The 18,809-nt window shown below is 38.3% G+C and overlaps 1 protein-coding gene across 1 annotated transcript in view; it reads right to left on the minus strand.

Annotated features, from left to right (window-relative positions):
- The window catches only part of gabbr2 (gamma-aminobutyric acid (GABA) B receptor, 2), a 186,933-nt gene that overhangs the window by 139,756 nt on the left and 28,368 nt on the right, over positions 1-18,809 (minus strand). The window lies entirely within an intron of this gene.

An 18,809-nucleotide genomic window follows, 5' to 3' on the forward strand; every position in this document is an offset into this window, starting at 1 on the left:
TACTTTAAGGTTTGCTAGTTTGGCTGGAAAACCCCTCGCTGTTTGGTCCCAAAATAATTTCTGTTGCATTGTTGATGCTATCATTCTTGTAATATTGCAGTTCAAACATTGCCAATATTAAGTGGGACACTGACTCTGTTATCTCAGATCATTTGGACCTGAACCAGTTTGCTGCAAAGAATTAACAAAGACACAGATTCAATCTAACAGGCTGCAGAGATTTAGTGAGAGAAACTGCAAGATAGCATTAAACTAACCTGGACACCATAATTTCAGGTTACCCAGTCAGTGTGATATTGGGATTTTACCTTACACATGTGTCAACTTAAGTGAATACAATGCAACACGTATTCGCAATGACGAAGTACAGCCTTTCGAGTAATACGTTCCTGATGACTTTTGACAGGAACTCAAAAGAGAGAGCATGTGACCCCTGTCCTGGCCTCACTTCAATGGCTGCCTGTATATTTTAGGATTCATTTTAAAATTCTTATGTTTGTTTTTAAATCACTACATAATCTTGCCCCGGCTTACCTCTCTGAGCTTCTTCACCCCTACATACCCTATTGGTCTCTCAGGTCCACAGATCAGCTGCTCTTGGAGGAACTGAGATCCAGAGGGTACAGGGCTTTCTTTATCATGGGCCCCAAATTATGGAACGACTTGCCTTTGCAGGTCAGAGAGGCCCCTTCACCGTCCACTTTTAAAGCTCGTCTTAAAACCCACCTATTTTACTTGGCTTTCAACTCCAGCGGGATCTAGTTTTAAATTGCATGTTTGTTTTTAAACTGTAAGAGTTTTTATTTTTTTATTGTTATGTTGTGTTTTAATGTACAGCACTTTGTATCAGCTGTGGTTGTTTTAAAGTGCTTTATAAATAAAGCTGGTATGGTATGTTCTGATTTCAAATATTTTGTTTATGGACGTCTTTCAGAATGTTAAAAGTTTGCCTTATACCAGAATGAAATTAATTTAGAAAAATCAGAGACATGTACTATCATACAACATTAGTAACGTACTAAAATTGGGAACAAGATCCAAAACGGTGATAAGAGTTGAGACTTCATCCTTTTGTCATCTCGAAAGCATTACTTTGCATATTGCATGCATCAAAAAACAATAACAAATTTAAAGATTCAAAGATCTTTTACCTGCACAGGTTACTTTTGACTCTTAAAGATGCTTTCTATCAACACCACATCAGATAAAACGGCTATCTAACACACCTTAAACCGCCCTCCCCCAAAAGCTATTTTTGTCGAATTTAAGCTGAAAGTACTGACAATGTCTTGGTGAAGCTAAAAAGAAAAAATAAATAATAAAAAAATATATATTCTCCTCTGGGGGTGAATCTCTTTCAAGATGTCAAAATGTAGTATTAATGAAGACAACAAACACTGTCAAAAAGAACTTACTATCAGAGTCGACCCCCTAAAGAAAGGCCCTCAGCAAACATTGAACTCCACTTCATAAATAAATCAAGGTTTGCTCATCCCCTTCAGATTCCAAGCCGAAAAGTAAAAATAAAAAAAAATGTAAGAGTGGAAATAGGAGAGACACAAACGAGTCACGATTGTGTGCAGGGAATACAGTTTTCTCTCCCTGAAGCTGATGGACTTGTCTTACACATGCACTGTCAAACAAATCTAGCCAAAGGATCTCCAGAAAGTCTCTGCCAACTGTAATCATTTATTCTAATCATAAATAACTTAATACTTGTCGTGGTAGATAAAAAAATAAAATAAAAATAAAAACATGAGATGCTCTAAACACCCAGTTAGTGGGATCTTGTCTAAAATAATAACATGTCATATAATAATACAGTCATAATTAAAAGGAAGTCGGCCTCTCTTTCTGAGGTATAACGATAAGTCTTGCAATTCATTCAGACTTGAACATTTCAAAATATTTCACTGTAGTATGTCAAATAATGTAAAATGTTTGGATTATTTTTGCGTCCAAGACCATTATATTCTCTAAGACATGTCACAGTTTTGGTAGCTCTGTAGGGTTTTTTTATTTTATTTTTTTTATTTTCAGGCTCATTAAAAATAAAGAAAATGAAATAATTCGTTGAGAGCCCCATTGACAAAACTCCGTCGGAAATGTGTTTCTATAAATCCTAGCCTTTACTGTATTGTTGTTAAGTCCCATAACAGTAGGAGGAGTCCACGAGCTTAAAAGAAAGCGTTTCTAGCGGCCCCTTAAAATACACTTCTGTTTGCCCGAGAATGGACAAAGCAAATCAAAACCTATTTTCATCCCCCGGAAGAAGGCAGGAAATTATAGTGTAATAAGAAGGTGTTCTGGCCTGCAGGGAGTAAATACAAATCTTCTTTAGTTTAAATCGCTGAAACTTTTGCAGCTCAGGCAGCTAAGCTCAAAAAAAAAAAAAAAAAAAAGTGTTGCCGAGCTCAGAGGGGCAAGGGCTACCAGGCATTTGCGGAGCACTCCTTCTCCTCTTTACCTCCCTCTCTAGACTATTTAATGCCCAATGGCTCCTTTTTTTTCTCTCTCTCTCGCTCACAGTGTAAGCGAGAATACAAAGATACAAAGACCAAGAAACAACGTTCAAATAATAACTCCTCCAGGGCTGAAATGTGGTGCTCTCTTGCTGCTTTTCTGCTCGTCGTTCACTGCTCATTTCAGTCTTCTGTACATGCCCGTTTCATATATGCGCCGGTTTACTCAAGAAGGGGGGGAAGGAGAGGAAATAGAGGTTTTACTCCTAATTGACCCTAACACTCACCGACAAACATAAGAGATGAAGCGCGCTAGTGGAGGCAACGCTTTTGTTTTGCGCTCTTAATCCTTACGCAACCTCAGAGAAATCTGTAATAACTTGAGATGGCAAAGAGTACAGCGCTAAGCAAAAATAACATCCATTACACAAACGTTTTGAACAGGAAAAAAAAGGAAAGATAATGAGAGACAAAGAATTATGTTTCTGCTTGCTTATGCACCTGATTGTCTCTGTGTGTGTGTGTGTGTGTGTGTGTGGCTATGCTGTATTAACTCTCATGTGTGTCGGTTCCCTTCTACTCCGGCGAGCAGTAATGAACAAAATAACAGAGAGAAAAAAATACAAACTACTTCCTTTGTGAACTTGTCAGGCAGATTTTGTATGAGCAATTACCTCCAAGATGGCCGCATTTCTGCCCCTCCAAGTAAACATGCCTGACTACTTTCGGTCGCAGAGAAGCACACTTGTAAAGAGTATACTGTCTTGGAAGTCTGTCTATATGTTCTGTGTGCTTGAAAGATGGAGATATGTATAGACATATTTATGACAGCTTGCCTGCTGTTGCAAGTAAAAAAAAAATAAAAAAAAACTGCAATGCCTTGCAGAGTGTTTGCACCCCTTGCAACTCTCAAATGCAGAAGAATTCTGAAAGAAAAGCCTTTAGAGGCCTCACACAACTTGAATGGGTCAAATGTTCTCATTGTAACAGGATAGCAACTCTAAATATGCAGCCAAAGCTTCCATATTTCCATTGAATAAAAAGCATATTTATGTGATAAAATGAACTAATCAAAGTGTAACCATGGATCCAAATTGTAGGTCTGTGGCAAAGCTTCAAAATGTATTCGCAGATACACTGGATCCAAAATGGTCGCATGAAATTGATTTTGCGTTTTAAGAACGAACACTGTCAGTTTCTAGATTTGCAAAGTTAGTAGAAACAACCTACTCACTGCCAAGAGGAACCATCACTCAACCTGAAAACTCAAAGCTTAAAACTTAAAAGTTTTAAACAAGGATTTTGAATACAGATCCAGATAGCTAAACCAACACAAAGATGATTTAGAGACTTTCTGCTGAAAGCATCATTTGCGTTAACTGCTGTTCAGCTGTGATGATCAACGTCGAGGCAGCAAAGGACTGTGACTCCGGAAGATCTGCTTTCATGTGTTTGATGTGTCTCCAGAAAGATGGCAGCCTCCCCTGGGGAGGGTGTTGGGGTGAGGCCAGGCCAGAAGGCCTTTGATGAGTCACCTCCAGTAGCTGTGATCCAATAAAACTGTTCCCTTCTCATTCACATAGAGGTGACGTGATAACGCCGATATCAAAAGTATATATTTTTAGGAGTAAAACAAGGTCTTTGTTTTTTTTTGTCAAAATGTTGCACGCGTATTCAAAATCTTAAAAAAACAAACAAAAAAACAACAACTAAGCGATCTATTCAGACAAATGGAACTAGACTCATCTGAAATCAGCTTGTTTTAAATAATCCTACTATTACTAGACCTACAGTCTCGTTGAAGACGTTGCACTGACATCAGAAACTCTCCCACCCCTTGCACCGGATCTCCAGAGTTTTACTGCAATGGAGGCAAAACAGCTAATACACAAATGCACAGAAATCATTTAAAACTCGCTCCGCGTGAGTAAAGACGTGGGGAGCAAAGTACGGAATTATGTAAAAAAGAAAAAAAGAAAAAGAAGGAAAAGGCAGCATGACAAGTGGAGGTTACAATGTTGAATAAAGACGCATATTGTGACAGGAAGAGTGACAGGTAGGAATGGCAGGAGAGCTTGTGAAGAGGGAGGAGAAGAGAAGCAGAGAATGGGGCGGGGGGAAGAACAAGCATGGGAGAAAGCAGAGAACTTCCATCAGTGTTGAGATAATGTGGGTGGAAAGCAAAGCGTAGGCAGATGGTACATGGGAGAGAAAAATGCAGTGGGAACTGGCTCATGGCTTTCCCTTTCTCTGACGCTCCACACTTCAGCTCATCTATGGAGACGAAGGACGATGTTGAGACTGTTCCCCCATTCATGTCTCCCGGCATTCCTGCACGAAGCTGGTTAAATTTAAAAAAAAACAACAACAACAAAAAAAACCCTGTAAATTAAAGCGGGAGCGATCGTGTTATGTGTTTGTGAAAACGACACAGCCGATTGTTTTAAAAGGAACCGGAAAGAAACAAAAAAGAAAAAAACAAAAATGCCAGTTAACGAGGAGCAGTCAGCTTCATCACTGTGTAGAGGCAACGATATGCAGGGCAGCGTTTCCGTCTGGGACGCAAAACGCGCTGATGGCATCCCAACGTATTTGGGAGCAAACATCTAAAAGCTCATTAACTCGTTACACATTCAGGCACAAACGCGCACAGACCCAGTTGACGTTTCTGCATGTCTCCGCTGGTCGCCTAGGAAATGTTTTCTCTTTTTTTTTTTTTTTTTACAGATTTCTGTAAGTAGGAGGCAATTTTTCTCATCTTTTTTCCTTCTTTCTCTCACATGAGCACTGATCGGTCAGCCTGCTGTTGCTGTTGCCATGGCAACTGAGAACCTGTTGAAGGGGTTAACTGCATCACAGAGTTTTTTTTTTGTTTTTTTTTTGGAGAGGTCTTTTGATGTAACGGTATTTCAGATTTGAATTGTTCTCCAGACAAAAAAAAAAAAAGAAAAAGAGTGCGTTTACCCGTTTAACTTGTGTTTGTTTTATTTGTTTTTTTTTTCTTCTGCACATGCTCTTTCGGGTGCAAGAAGGAAACAAAAAAGGCATCCGAGTTATGGGAAGAATGTGTGTAGTAATGGCATTGCTCAAGTAGTATTTTCGACATTTTTTAATAAGCTTTTTAACCATGAATGCCTGTTTTTTTTTTTCTTCCACCGAGTCTGTTGCAAACAACTGAAAAGGATTCAAATGCTCACTATTGTATTTAGATGTATGACTCAGTAACTGTTTTTAGATGCATGACCATCGCTGTGCAGTCTATTCTTACCCAGGCAAAGACAAGAATCAGCAGGAGCCTCAATATGTAGGAAAATGAAGCTGAAAACCACTCGGAAATATAAAGCTATTCTCAATAGCGCCATACGTTTTTAACAACTGTAATGTCCTTTTTTTTTATTTTTTAAACCATCATTTTTTAGACGGATACACTTAACTATTAAATAATCAATCAACATTTTTCTTAAACTGGTAAAGATTTGCAGAAATACAAAGTATTTCAAACAGAAGTTATTTGGTATTTAAGCATGAAAATTGAATCTACGATGAATCTATATAAAAAATATTACGCGTTTTCAATTTTATTGAACAACAGCTAAAATGCTGCCATTTTCCCTCCACATTTATAAGTTACTATCATGCTAAAATGCTCATTTCTGAGCTGACATTTCACTTACATTTCAGGCAAGTTTAACAAGCTTTTAATAAACCGCCAAGGTTGCAGTCAAATTATGTTTAATTATTCTTGTAAAAGAAATTTAAAAGGCATAACTGAGAATGGAAAGAAAAAAGAAAAAAAAAACTGGTATTGAACGAAGCATAAAAAAAGCTCACAGTTGGTAAAAATGGTGGTTCTACAGACATTATGGCCTCTGTAACAGCGTTATCCTCGCTGAGTGAATTTAATGCTGGTTCAGGCTGACAGTAACAGAAACTGACAATGTTTTGCAGGACATGTCTGTTAAATAATTACATAAATAATGTTCAAAATACATTTCGTTCAAACATACGATGATTTTGTTTGTTTTACTTTTAATTTGAGCTAATGATTTCCATGATATATTAATTGGCCTGGGTTTCATATAAAGATTGTTGAATGAATGTATTCATTTCTTGATTTTCTCATTATTGAAGTTATAATAAGATATTTTAGATTCTGCCTATGTTCACATCTAGGACTTTACAAAGGACCACAGAATAACATTTAAAGCACTGCAGACCTCACTCGATTCAGTTAATGTCCGTTAAGGGCAGTTACTGTTTCCATGCAAATTCAGCAATTAATAAATGAAATCATCAATTAAATACTGCTTCTTTGTATTTATCTTTGTTAATTAAATATATGATGTCTCAAGTTTGAGACAACTCCAAGACCCATTTCCTGACTGCTAATACAAACCACACTGAATGCACCAGGAAGGCATCGTTGGCTGTGTTACAGTAAATTCTTCAACCAATTGTTTTTGTGTTCACGTGGATACCTCACGCAGTTGGTGAAGCTAACATCTCGCATAAATACTACTGGTCAGAGCGAAGAGGGAAGTGAGCCTGAGGCTTCCATTGCACAAGATATTAAAGTCAACCACACACACACAGCATTAGGTGAAGATGGTGGAAATGACTGTCTAATACTGTACACAGCTTAAAGAGATGATGAGCTTAGAGAGGGGCTGGAAAACAGTCCCCGACGTTTTCCCGCCGCGGATCACGGGGGTAAAGGATGACGAAGCACATATCTGAAGCACGTTAAGCACATGTTGTTGTAACAATGTGAACAAAGTTTCTTTTCTTGTCAACTATGATTAATGTACATTTTATACTTGTTACAAACGAACACAAAACTTCTCTCAGGGGGAAAAAAAACAATCGGATGCATGGCTCATACTGACACACATGAGTATGTGTTGGTCTCTTTCGTAGACCAACACCGCTCCAGATGTTTTAAGTGAGTGTGTACGTCTAAGTGCGTTAACCAACACAAAAAGTGCGTCCGTGCATCCTGTTCCACAACATGGCTAAAGAAAACATGCGATACCGATTGATTCTGTTTCATCAATTTCAACTCTTTGAAATCAATAGCTTTCAAATGATTAATGACACCGGTAACCTCTGGTGATCAGGACCACGTCTTGTTATATGCTGACAACATTAGTAGCTTTACATTAACACCTTCACAGCGCTGTGCAAAAGTTGTAATGCCTCTTAAACATTTTTTTTTATATATTTTGTGACATTACGACATAAACCCCGGTGTATTTCATCAGGATGTAGTGATAAACCAACACAATGTCCATAGCTATTTATGGGTTCGTTTTTCTTTTTTTGTTTGTTTTTCTATGAATAAAAATCTGAAAGGCATGGTGTCCATTTGTATTCAGCCGCAATACTTGCTCGTAAACAAAAACATAAAATTAGCAAATAGGGTCCACTTGAGCGCGATTTAATATGAATTTAAATAGCTAGTTTGTTAAGGCTTAAGAGGTTTGTTAGAGAATGTTAGCAACAAAATATAGAAGCAACATTAAAAAAAAAAAAAAAAAGCCAGGAAAAAAAGAGGCTAAAAGGCTCTTAATACAGTTTTGTCCTGTAAACAACATCCCCATTGTGGAACAGGTAGTGATGCCATTCTTCAGCGAGTATAGAGAAACTGGTTAAGGTTTATGAGACTGGAAGACTAGTGCAGAGGTTTACTGTATAGCATGAGAGTGACCTTAAATTTATAACCAGAGCTCATTCACTCATTCACACTCATTCAATCCAACTAGTCTGATAGAGTTTGACAGAGTTGCAACTGTAACTGCATGAAGAATGTTTGCTTTTTTTTCTTTTAAGATATATATATATATATATTTTTTTTTTTTTTTTGCACTGGTGGCCTAAGGCAAAGAAAAAAGTGGAGAACATGCAGCAAATGACCCAGGACCAAGAACTGACATTAGCCTCTGTGAATGGTGCACTTGTCCTACTACTGGTTCACTTGCTGCCACATGAAAGGTGTTAAGGTGTACAAAATATTGATTCAAAGTAAACTGACAGTAACTGCACAAAAAAAAACAAAGCCACAGATATTTTTTCCCCCCTTTTCCACTCTACATGTCTCCACCACTTTCTACTTGTTGAGAAATCCAAAAAACACAGTACTGACAAAACACAAGCAGTCCTTTAATCCAAAAATGAACTGACTAAATCAGACAAATCAGAAAATAAGTTAATGCCAAAGAATGTTTTTAAGTCCAAAATGATGTTTAATATAGAGCACAGATAAAAATTTAAATTCGAAAATTTCCTATGCTGTTGCGAAACAACATTTCACCTGAAAACTGAGATAAACTATTCCAAAAGGTTCAAAATCCCATTTCTTAAATCCAAAGAAGAGATAATACATTTTCCACACTGGTACAAATGTAAAAGAGAGATAGTAGGCCGGTTCAATAAACTAATTACAGAAAGTGGTACTGAAAACTAGTTTCTGATTAATCTTCAGTTCTCCTTTAAGATAAAGAATGGTAACAAAAAAAAAAAAAGAAAAAAAGGACACCGACAGCAATTTGTCCTGAGGTAACCTGTGTCGGAGTGCAAATACACATTTATGTGTGCATGTTTAGTGCTGCGTTGTGGACGTGTGTGTGTGTGTGTGTGTGTGTGTGGTTTATCCACTGTGCCGGTGAATCACAAGGCTCTGGGGGTCCTGACTGACTTCCTTTCACCCTGCCAACTCCCACTGATCTTTGATTGTACTCTCTCGGTTCCTGCCTTCCCGTACTCTCTCTTTCAGCCATGACAAGAAAAAAAAAAAACATGCTGATGTCAAGGAACATATGATGCTTTAAATGATCACTATTCTTAGGAAAAGGCATGATGGTTATGATTGAAGTGCCAACCACCCCTGCATGTTTTTCTACCTTAAAATACAAAAATAAAAAAATAAAAAAAAATAAAAAACACTCTGGAGTAGCATCTCTGAGCCTCTTTCCCCACATATAACCAACTAGTCCGGTCTAACACTGCAAGTGTAACAGGATGTTTCATCACACCGTGCCACCAGGGACTTGCACTGTCTGCCCTCTGATCTGTGTTTTCACGTGTTTAGCCGAGCTGCTGGACTAATGGGCATCAAAGCAAACATTAGAGCGTGTTGCTAAATTAATGAGAATATTCCAGTACCCTATAGTCCTCTTGACAGAGGAGCTGAGAAGAAAAAACATTAAGCAGAGAAGAGTGTGTTAATTAGAGAGCAAGAAGAAAAAAAAAAACTGATTAAATAAAATTCAGAAAAAAAACAAAAAAAAAACAGAAGGGACAGTCAGGAGCGGAATTAAGAAAGAAAGGGAAAAAAAGAGAGAGAGAAGCATGTGGTTCCAAAACAAAGATGGTACTTGTCAAAGCGAGTAAGCTGCCAGAGCAAATCAAGGCCATTTTATGTTCCCTGAAACTATAGATCTGTATCGTACTTTCCAACAATGCATGTCCATGACAGACATGCCTGAGCATCTGCTTTATGAACCAGGAGACAAGACCACATTTGAAGGCTGACGGTGTGGGAGTAGAACAGGTCACCAGTTTTTTTTTTTTTTTTTTTTTGGGGGGGGGGTGTTTGACAATGGAAGTGCAGGGACAGCAACGTTTAATGCTACTCCTGCCAGAAATTTGCAAAAAGCCTTAAAATAAAAGTTATTGTATATACATATATTCCATGTTAAGAAATTCTGTTTTTTTATCAGCACTGTTAGTATTCTTTTGCAAAGAAGATGTGCCTTCTCCTACAACATTTTACAGATTTGTAGAACATATAGAGAGGAATCTTTTTAAACCATTTCTGTGTTGAACTGGCCATGTTTTTTTTTTTTTTGTTTTTTCTTCCCCCCACCAAAGTAGAGTCTAGTTCGGTCTAACTGAAGAAACGGGTAAAATCAAAAGTTCTGGCGACTGCTTTTTTTACTCCTGATGTTTAAATGTGGATCTGGGAACGACACCAAACCCAATGTAAGCAGGTTTCTGTAGCAAGTCCAGCGAAAACGCCTTATTCTTATGCACATTGTTATTCATGACATGAGAGTTAAATTATTTGCATTTTATGTAGTCAAACTGAATGAACATATTGACTAATGTAGACTATAAAAAAGTGTGTCACAAAGATCCAAACTTGAGAAAACGAAGAGGAACATTTAGTTGTAAATCTTTACTTTCGAGACGAAAAAGTAGTCCACCAAAGTGGTGTCATCAAAGTGTCTTTTTCACTTGATTTGTTTAATTGTATTTATTATTGTTCTCATTACATTTTTTTAAATAATTGTAATTATTTTTGTTATGATATGGACCATCTTTGCCTGGAAATAAAGACGTATAGCACATGTGCATTGGGAGGCAGGGTGTGGAATTCACAGTATCCTGCTGCATCTGAACAGAGAGCCTTACATTCACCACACCTTTTCTTTTTTTTTTAAAAAAAAAGAACAACCTCTCTCCCTGGGAATAAAATCTCAATAATATATAAGTGACCCCTGTGATAAGGTCATTTTTAGAAAGTGCCAAAAGCAGCCGGCTTTACTTACAAAGTTTAAGCATGCTGTTGTAACCGAATATGCATCAGTTCAAACAGAGTAAGATTAAGTCATGTTACAATGACATTTCAGTTGCATTCAATCTGCTGAAGCGATGAACATGTGCAGTTCGCATGGCGTGTGTGCGCTGCGATGGTTTGTAAAATTGTATGTGTTGTGAAAAAAAGACATTCAGAACCACTCATCTAAACGTGGCTCTGAAAAGAAAGAGTACATTTCTTTTTCTTCCTAATACCAAAACTTTCAGGAAAAATAAAAATCGAGCTCTCTACTACTGTGCATCTGACCTACAGGTGCTCTTTTTAAACTAATAAAGTTTTAAAATGGTCCAACCTGCGATGGCTGCTGGTTTGCATTGCTACAAAGCATAAATTCAGACTCATTCAGACATGAAAGAAACGTTGTTCTTTTGCTGTCACATTAATGGAAAGCCATGCATGCCTTAGGGGCTTTGTGACACCGAAAGCCAAACAGCATTGTTTCAATCCCGTGACTGTGCTGTACTTCAACGTAGCAAAGCGATCGGTTTTTGATATATGACGGCCACGTTTATAATCCCAAATACCACTCAAACTAAATATCTCACTCGCCGCCGGCCCCTAAATCTGCTTATCCACTTGCAGCTAAATTGGTCAGGTCTGATGAATAAACCAGTGCTGTGACTTTCAGCCCAGGAGAAGCCCCATGCATTACTGCTATGAAATGTTAAACAGCTTGCAGAAGGGACGAGGAGTATAAAAGCTGCAGCAGTCCTTGGAAGAAAAGGAGAGAAGAGGGGAGAGCTGGCTCCGCTTTCTCTTCCTCTCTCAGGCACAAGTGTCAGCTGCGCTGCCCGTCTTTTTAGCCACTGGTGTGGAACAGGGCCCGGCTTGTTGGTGGGGATGAAAGGGGGGGGGTTGTGCAAAACCTACGTGCGAGTGGGCGGAAAGAAAAGAGAGGACGGACAGTTGTGCGTGCCTGATTGTGTTTGTTTGTGGGGCTGCAATTGCAGCCTCAGCTGCAGGAAAATGGGCCCCTTCAGGCCGGGTTCAGGTGCCTGTATGATCCCTCCAACTCTCGCGCTGTCTGTATTTCTATTTCTACGGTTTTTCCTAACTCATTCTGTCTCTCTCTCTCTCTCTCTCTTGCTCCCATCTCTCTCTGCGTGTCTTTCTTTTGCCACCACATTGCTCCGGGATGCTGACTATGTTAATAAAACTTAATGAATAAAGCTCCTTGGAAACAAACTTACTCTCCTTCCAAGCCGCCGTTCGTGAGCAGTGCTGGAGAAATTAGTTGCTTTCCACAGGCATACATAAAACTAAATAATTAGAAGCTCACACATACAAAAACAAATATGATTTCAGGCGCCAGTTGGCAATCACAGCTCATTAAAGGAGGTAGAATTTAAAAACACTAAAAAAAAAAAATAAAAGTCAAGTTGAGACAGCCATGCTGGAAAATTAAGATTCTCAAATTTGAATTATGATTTCCCCTCACACAGCACTCTGCCCAGCCACATATTGTTTTGCTGAGGGAACATACAACACGCATATTTTCAACACACATATGATCTCATTACACAGAGGGTTGTGGTAAATTGTATAAAGTAGGAAAATTAGATGCCGCTGCCTGTTAACACTCGGGAGCCCCCATGAAGCGTTAACCAGGCAGAACGCTGAGGTTGGAATCTGAGCTATATATAAAACTGTGCCACCGCTGCACTCACTGCAGACGTGAACTAAATGAAAAGGCTTCATCAGGCACTGCAAACAAGGCCGAGAATATGTTGAAGACGCGTGCCAGCAGGTCCTCCGAGTTACAAATCGGAGCAGGAGAGAATCCTTTATGTCATGCAAATAATGTCTCCCCCCTGATTTAACACAACAACAAAAAAAGACTCGCTCCGTGACTCTGAAACTGCACAATTAGAGGGTTGCTAATGCATTCGTACCTCTGGAGCCTATTCAGATGCTGACATGTTAAAACCACAGAGTTTAATTAAATTTATTAGGATTTTATTTGACGGTTCCAAACAGTGCAGTGTAGCCTCACTAAGTCAATAGTTTCTAGAACTGCACATAGATGCCTTTCAGAACGTTTGAATTGCTTCAACTAGTAATTATTTCTTCTTTTTTTGCAAATAGCTTAAACTTTCCCTTATCAAAAAAAAAGAAGAAACATTTAAGTTCATGCCTTGGAGTAGAAAGGAAAAGTTAAATTTTTGTATCGTTTCTTTTGCACAATTCTCTCTCTTCTTGTAAAAGTCAGCTGTGCTTCTCTATCTCTCCCTGTGTTCCTCCTTTCCTGCAGCCACCTTCCTGTGTCGTCTCAGCTCCGTTACTTTCCTCTCCCAATGGTGAGATCACTGCCATTAATCTCACCCAGGGCCAAATCAGAAGATTAAACAAAGAGAGTGAATCTCATTTAGCCTTAGCCATGCCGTTTATTTTCTGTTCCAAGAAAGTTAGAAGCAGATTAAATATATAAATTAAAAAAACAACAACATATCTTTGCCCTCCAGTTGATGCAGCATGAGCATTGTGGTTTTGGACCTCAGTGGGCCACCAAATGCCAGCAGGACAGACATCAAACAAAAGCTGAAATTGCATTCCACCATAAAAAGCCTGATCTGAGCATCTATACTTAACAAGACCAGAAAAAAAACAACCTTAAACAACACAGTAATAAAACAAAGAGCAGAAAAAAACCACATGTACCCCATAGATAAACTTTCTCTGCCACAAAGTTTTTCGAGTGCGCTTTACTACCACAGGTGTGAAAAATGCAACTGTCTTGATTTGAACACGGAGTGGAGTAAAACGCAGACAGAGATTCCCTAAGTCACATCTATCCAAGTAGTTAAAGCTCATGATTAAAATGGCTGCTTTCACTCGAGGGTTAATAAATCTCTCGCGCAATAATTAGAGGACGTGACAGCACCAGGGTCCTTCGCCTGAACATAGGCATCCTTGCACTGGGATGACGGCTGACAGAATGTTTCCTCCAGGTTTTTGGTACGCTGCACACACCAGACATCCATCATTACCAAGCCGAGTGCCGGGGTGGTGGAGGCGAGGGGTGAGGGTGTTGAGGGAGAAGAAATTAAAATGGGAACAAGGGATGTTGTAATACAAGTGCGGGGACGTGTGCTGCTGGTTGCCTTGAGGATCAAACAGCAGACGCGGCGGGTAATGGGAAACTGTGGTCTTCAAAGAAATGTGAGCAAAGTCTGCATGTTTATTTGTAGCAAAAAAAATAAAAATAACGCAGGTGTTTCTATGGGAACGTCGTCCGCCTTGTGATGCGTTCCCCGAGAACACCGACATGCACTTTGCATTCGGGAGAAAGCGCCAACGCACACAGTCGGGTCGCCCCCCTCCCCCTCCCCTCTAGAGATTAAAAGGATCCCTGTTTTCACCTCTCTTAATTTGCTTTCCTTTTTCCTGCCATATCTCCGATGCTTTCCATCATCCATTTTTTTTAGGTGCGCCTTGACTAAATCTGAAATGCAGAATTAATTCATTTGCATAATGAATAAATTCTCCCTTTTCGGATGACACACTGAGCCTAGATGTGTCAAGTTTCCTTTGATGTTACTTAAGATGCCCCTTGATTTAATTTAGACTGGACATTGTATGAGAGGCTCACACTTGACACAACACTTTAAAGCAGGACACAGTTTTATTTCATACAACGTCTGGCCAGTGTATATTAAAATCATGCTAGTTCAGCGCCTGATGTAAGCATGTTTTAATATATAATATGATAAAACATGATGTCTACATAGAGGTGACTTCACTTTTATCAGGACCAGCTTGGGCAGAGCTGAAAACGTGTCCACTGACTTGATTGTGACTGAGCTTAAAACCCTTCTCTTTGATAAAGCTTATTTCTAGTGTGGCTCAGGTTATCTGGAGCTGTGGCTGTAGGTAAGCAGCTAAAACACAGCCATCTATGACTACTACTCTCTAATTTGCTGTTATTTCAACTGTTGACTTTGCGTTTTCTCTCTGTATTCATCTCTCCATAGAAGCCGTTTTTGGAGGAGACAGACATCGGCTGAGATGATCCTGTCCACAACTAAATATTGTCTCCATCTTGCGACTAATGTTTTGCTTTTCACTGACACAGGAAGCACTCCTACATCAGTTCATCTGGTTCTGTTTTGGGTATTTGCGCTGGGTTCTGCTGGAGGTGTCTTCCTCTCCACTGTCGCTACGTGCATGCCCGATTATGAGGGATTGCTGTAAAGTTCATGACAACACAAGCGATCGTGAACGCTGCAAGTCAGTGACTTGATGAAATCTTTTGGGCTTCCTAAGTTGGACGGAAAACTCATTTTTGAGCTACATTTGGTAAATGATAAATAATGANTTTTTTTCTTCTGCACATGCTCTTTCGGGTGCAAGAAGGAAAACAAAAAAGGCATCCGAGTTATGGGAAGAATGTGTGTAGTAATGGCATTGCTCAAGTAGTATTTTCGACATTTTTTAATAAGCTTTTTAACCATGAATGCCTGTTTTTTTTTTTCTTCCACCGAGTCTGTTGCAAACAACTGAAAAGGATTCAAATGCTCACTATTGTATTTAGATGTATGACTCAGTAACTGTTTTTAGATGCATGACCATCGCTGTGCAGTCTATTCTTACCCAGGCAAAGACAAGAATCAGCAGGAGCCTCAATATGTAGGAAAATGAAGCTGAAAACCACTCAGAAATATAAAGCTATTCTCAATAGCGCCATACGTTTTTAACAACTGTAATGTCCTTTTTTTTTATTTTTTAAACCATCATTTTTTAGACGGATACACTTAACTATTAAATAATCAATCAACATTTTTCTTAAACTGGTAAAGATTTGCAGAAATACAAAGTATTTCAAACAGAAGTTATTTGGTATTTAAGCATGAAAATTGAATCTACGATGAATCTATATAAAAAATATTACGCGTTTTCAATTTTATTGAACAACAGCTAAAATGCTGCCATTTTCCCTCCACATTTATAAGTTACTATCATGCTAAAATGCTCATTTCTGAGCTGACATTTCACTTACATTTCAGGCAAGTTTAACAAGCTTTTAATAAACCGCCAAGGTTGCAGTCAAATTATGTTTAATTATTCTTGTAAAAGAAATTTAAAAGGCATAACTGAGAATGGAAAGAAAAAAGAAAAAAAAAACTGGTATTGAACGAAGCATAAAAAATGTTCACAGTTGGTAAAAATGGTGGTTCTACAGACATTATGGCCTCTGTAACAGCGTTATCCTCGCTGAGTGAATTTAATGCTGGTTCAGGCTGACAGTAACAGAAACTGACAATGTTTTGCAGGACATGTCTGTTAAATAATTACATAAATAATGTTCAAAATACATTTCGTTCAAACATACGATGATTTTGTTTGTTTTACTTTTAATTTGAGCTAATGATTTCCATGATATATTAATTGGCCTGGGTTTCATATAAAGATTGTTGAATGAATGTATTCATTTCTTGATTTTCTCATTATTGAAGTTATAATAAGATATTTTAGATTCTGCCTATGTTCACATCTAGGACTTTACAAAGGACCACAGAATAACATTTAAAGCACTGCAGACCTCACTCGATTCAGTTAATGTCCGTTAAGGGCAGTTACTGTTTCCATGCAAGTTCAGCAATTAATAAATGAAATCATCAATTAAATACTGCTTCTTTGTATTTATCTTTGTTAATTAAATATATGATGTCTCAAGTTTGAGACAACTCCAAGACCCATTTCCTGACTGCTAATACAAACCACACTGAATGCACCAGGAAGGCATCGTTGGCTGTGTTACAGTAAATTCTTCAACCAGTTGTTTTTGTGTTCATGTGGATACCTCACGCAGTTGGTGAAGCTAACATCTCGCATAAATACTACTGGTCAGAGCGAAGAGGGAAGTGAGCCTGAGGCTTCCATTGCACAAGATATTAAAGTCAACCACACACACAGCATTAGGTGAAGATGGTGGAAATGACTGTCTAATACTGTACACAGCTTAAAGAGATGATGAGCTTAGAGAGGGGCTGGAAAACAGTCCCCGACGTTTTCCCGCCGCGGATCACGGGGGTAAAGGATGACGAAGCACATATCTGAAGCACGTTAAGCACATGTTGTTGTAACAATGTGAACAAAGTTTCTTTTCTTGTCAACTATGATTAATGTACATTTTATACTTGTTACAAACGAACACAAAACTTCTCTCAGGGGGAAAAAAAACAATCGGATGCATGGCTCATACTGACACACATGAGTATGTGTTGGTCTCTTTCGTAGACCAACACCGCTCCAGATGTTTTAAGTGAGTGTGTACGTCTAAGTGCGTTAACCAACACAAAAAGTGCGTCCGTGCATCCTGTTCCACAACATGGCTAAAGAAAACATGCGATACCGATTGATTCTGTTTCATCAATTTCAACTCTTTGAAATCAATAGCTTTCAAATGATTAATGACACCGGTAACCTCTGGTGATCAGGACCACGTCTTGTTATATGCTGACAACATTAGTAGCTTTACATTAACACCTTCACAGCGCTGTGCAAAAGTTGTAATGCCTCTTAAACATTTTTTTTTATATATTTTGTGACATTACGACATAAACCCCGGTGTATTTCATCAGGATGTAGTGATAAACCAACACAATGTCCATAGCTATTTATGGGTTCGTTTTTCTTTTTTTGTTTGTTTTTCTATGAATAAAAATCTGAAAGGCATGGTGTCCATTTGTATTCAGCCGCAATACTTGCTCGTAAACAAAAACATAAAATTAGCAAATAGGGTCCACTTGAGCGCGATTTAATATGAATTTAAATAGCTAGTTTGTTAAGGCTTAAGAGGTTTGTTAGAGAATGTTAGCAACAAAATATAGAAGCAACATTAAAAAAAAAAAAAAAAAGCCAGGAAAAAAAGAGGCTAAAAGGCTCTTAATACAGTTTTGTCCTGTAAACAACATCCCCATTGTGGAACAGGTAGTGATGCCATTCTTCAGCGAGTATAGAGAAACTGGTTAAGGTTTATGAGACTGGAAGACTAGTGCAGAGGTTTACTGTATAGCATGAGAGTGACCTTAAATTTATAACCAGAGCTCATTCACTCATTCACACTCATTCAATCCAACTAGTCTGATAGAGTTTGACAGAGTTGCAACTGTAACTGCATGAAGAATGTTTGCTTTTTTTTCTTTTAAGATATATATATATATATATTTTTTTTTTTTTTTTGCACTGGTGGCCTAAGGCAAAGAAAAAAGTGGAGAACATGCAGCAAATGACCCAGGACCAAGAACTGACATTAGCCTCTGTGAATGGTGCACTTGTCCTACTACTGGTTCACTTGCTGCCACATGAAAGGTGTTAAGGTGTACAAAATATTGATTCAAAGTAAACTGACAGTAACTGCACAAAAAAAAACAAAGCCACAGATATTTTTTCCCCCCTTTTCCACTCTACATGTCTCCACCACTTTCTACTTGTTGAGAAATCCAAAAAACACAGTACTGACAAAACACAAGCAGTCCTTTAATCCAAAAATGAACTGACTAAATCAGACAAATCAGAAAATAAGTTAATGCCAAAGAATGTTTTTAAGTCCAAAATGATGTTTAATATAGAGCACAGATAAAAATTTAAATTCGAAAATTTCCTATGCTGTTGCGAAACAACATTTCACCTGAAAACTGAGATAAACTATTCCAAAAGGTTCAAAATCCCATTTCTTAAATCCAAAGAAGAGATAATACATTTTCCACACTGGTACAAATGTAAAAGAGAGATAGTAGGCCGGTTCA

The sequence above is a fragment of the Poecilia formosa genome, unplaced genomic scaffold, assembly GCF_000485575.1.
Source record: "Poecilia formosa unplaced genomic scaffold, Poecilia_formosa-5.1.2 Scaffold21, whole genome shotgun sequence".
Classification (NCBI taxonomy): Eukaryota; Metazoa; Chordata; class Actinopteri; order Cyprinodontiformes; family Poeciliidae; genus Poecilia; species Poecilia formosa.